This window comes from Neovison vison, chromosome 13 (genome assembly GCF_020171115.1).
Source record: "Neovison vison isolate M4711 chromosome 13, ASM_NN_V1, whole genome shotgun sequence".
In the NCBI taxonomy this organism is placed as follows: Eukaryota; Metazoa; Chordata; class Mammalia; order Carnivora; family Mustelidae; genus Neogale; species Neogale vison.
The window spans coordinates 110,838,068-110,840,891 of NC_058103.1; the positions used below are offsets into that span (position 1 = coordinate 110,838,068).

At 38.5% G+C, this 2,824-nt stretch overlaps 1 non-coding gene across 1 annotated transcript; it reads left to right on the forward strand.

Annotated features, from left to right (window-relative positions):
• Positions 1-2,291: 2,291 nt before the first annotated feature.
• LOC122894738 lies at positions 2,292-2,405 on the forward strand. Its single transcript, XR_006381810.1, has one exon. It is a non-coding gene; the product is annotated as a small nucleolar RNA SNORA51 (small nucleolar RNA).
• The last annotated feature ends 419 nt before the right edge of the window (positions 2,406-2,824 follow it).

Genomic DNA, 2,824 nt, shown 5'->3' on the forward strand with positions numbered 1-2,824 from the left:
TATATTTTTTATTTCTTTTTAGTGTTCCAAGATTCATTGTTTATGCACCACACCCAGTGCTCCATGCAATATGTACCCTCCATAATACCTACCACCAGGCTCACCCAATCCTGTACCCCTTCCCTTCCAATACCCTCAGTTTGTTTTTCAGAGTCCACAGTCTTTCATGGTTTGTGTCCCCCTCCAATTTCCCCCAACTCACTTCTCCTTTCCATCTCGCATCTAGCCATGTCTTCCAAACACACTCTCTCTTGATATACTTTTCCCAATACATTTCAGTTTGCCTGGGGGGTGATGGTAAAGTAGTTAAATTATTCAAAGGTCAGGTTTTGGAAGTAGTTTGACTCTTTTAACTTTGTGGAGACAGTTGGAATAAAAGAAATGCTGATTATGCAATATTTGGTTTCTAATGAATATTGTTTTTCCCTCTAGAATTCTGATTCCCATCTTTCATTCTTTCCTCCCTGTTTTCCTTCAGAATCTCCAGTGGGTGCTTTGTTACTATAATCTTCTTTGGGGGAATTGATGCGTAAGCTTATTATTCCTGTTCCTTCCTATTCCTTCCCTTGGTGTCTTTGGATACCAAGATTGACTCTTGTCCCTTGCCTTATCATCTCTCCTTTCTCAGAAACCTCAGTTGGAAAAAGTTAGGAAGGAGGGAGGAGAGGGAGGAAGCTGGGGCAATGGGGGATGGCTGATTTTGGAAAACATATTCAGTGGCTTTCCTGTTGATTACTTGGGTTCTCTCAGCTCCTTCATTCCCCACCTCCATGCCTGCCCCCTTCGCCCAGGGCACCTGGCTTCAGTCACATGGCCAAACCTCTTTATTTTAGCTCTAGGAACTCTCCCCCTTTTCATTCCGTACACATCTGTCCTATACATCTTTAGGCCTCTGATATTTGTTGTCTCCTAAAATTATTTCAGATTTCTCTCTTCAGATAATATATCACGGTTACAGCTCACTGGGTAAGTAAGTGATTTTCACTGCTAAAGGTTTAAAACCTGTCATAAAAGCAACTTAAAATATTATGTATTATATTATCAAAAAAAGCAATAACTTGTAATTATCTCAGGACTTTCAAATTTGTTATAGCAATATAAAAGTGCTCTTACCCAGGGAAGGCTCCATCTTCCCTTTGAATTCATCTGTACTTTGCTTTTAGTTAAACCAATCTCAGTTGTTTTGAAACAGTTAAAAATTTCTAAAGCCTCGCTCATATAACTTCAGCAGAATCTTGGACTCAAGTAGGGATAACAATTTATTTTGAATAATTTATTTTGAAAAGAGTCCTAAGACTTGAAATAGGATGGTTGTAAGGTAATTTATTTATGTAAAATTAGTGGCAGTTATGTTTGTTAGGGCAAATCAGCTGAAACAGAGATTGAGAATATCCATAAAGGAAAAGTTGAGAAAAGAAAAATTTGACCTACAGAATAAGTAGCAGGAAGAAGGATGGAGAACAGGGAAAAGCAAACAAGAGATATACAGTAAGGTTTGTTTTTTTTGAGAATTTATCTTAGGAGTTTACCTGTGAAATAATTATAAGATAATTTATGGAACATGTAAATGAATATAAAAAGTCAAGAAAAGATGAATTATTCCCTTCTTCTGAGACAGTAAGAAATGGGAAAAGGGAATAAAGCAATATTAAGTTTAGAATTTTTGTAAATTTCCTCCATTCCTTAAGCATATCTATACTCTGCTCTGAAAACCTAACACATTTCAACTCTCTAGCTATAAATGCCTTAATACAGGTTGTTTTATAATGAAGTTTCAAAGGTATCCTTTACTGTACTTCAGAGAGCTGTATTCTATATGCAATCAAGTCATTATTGGTCAGATTGATATACAAAGGAGACCTCTCTCTTTGGTTACATATGATTGAGATTTGGTGTAAACTCTTTATATCTGAATTCTTATCCTCAGTAGAATTCCATTTTGGATGCAACTTTTTACGAATAATCACTGGAAACCCATTGTGTCAGACTTTTATGCTCAGTCCGGGCCTATGTAGAAGGGCAGCTATAGAAAGTCTTTGATGAACAGGGGAACTTAAATCTTCCCCCTGCTTCATTTATTCGCAGGGCTCCTAAACCTGATTCAAGCATGGTTGTTGCAGATATTAGTATCTTATAGATGCTCTGGGAGGAGTGTTGCTCTGCTCATGGTAGGTCTACCACAAGACCTATGTCCTAGGATGTACACGGTTCAGTGATAAGCAGGGTAACAGAGTGTGCTGGAGCCACTTAGCATGGTTTCAATTTTAGAGATCTAGGAGGAAGTTGCCCAAAACCTGAGAGTTCTTACTACAGGCTGTTCTTTCAGAAAAAAAGGAGGCAGAGTAAACCCACCCACATACACCCTAGCCCAGGCCCTTTGCCTGTATTGTGAATAGGGGACATGGAACTGAAGAAAAGAAAATAATTTAAAAAAGAAAGAATAAAAAAGAAAAACACGAGGTGTTCAGGCTCAGTGGCCTCAGGTTGTCTGTATATTGTCTTTGGGAGGCTGGGACATTGAGTTGAGTGGTTGTAGGATAGAGGTAGAGGGATGCTGATTGTAGGAACCAGAGAGGTTTCCCTCTTGGTAGAAGCTTGGAAGATTTGGGGGATATGACAGATGTTTTGTTTTGGAAGTAAGATCTACAGTAGATAGAATTGACTACAACACTTCAGCTAAGAAAGCTGAATGCTGGAGAGTTGGAGGGGATTGGAGTCATTAATTGATGTTTTCTAGGAATAGGTACTGTGTAGGCAGTAACACTAATAACTTCATTCTTTGGCCCCTTCTTTCTCCTGAAGTCTTGGGAGGGCTGTCCTGATA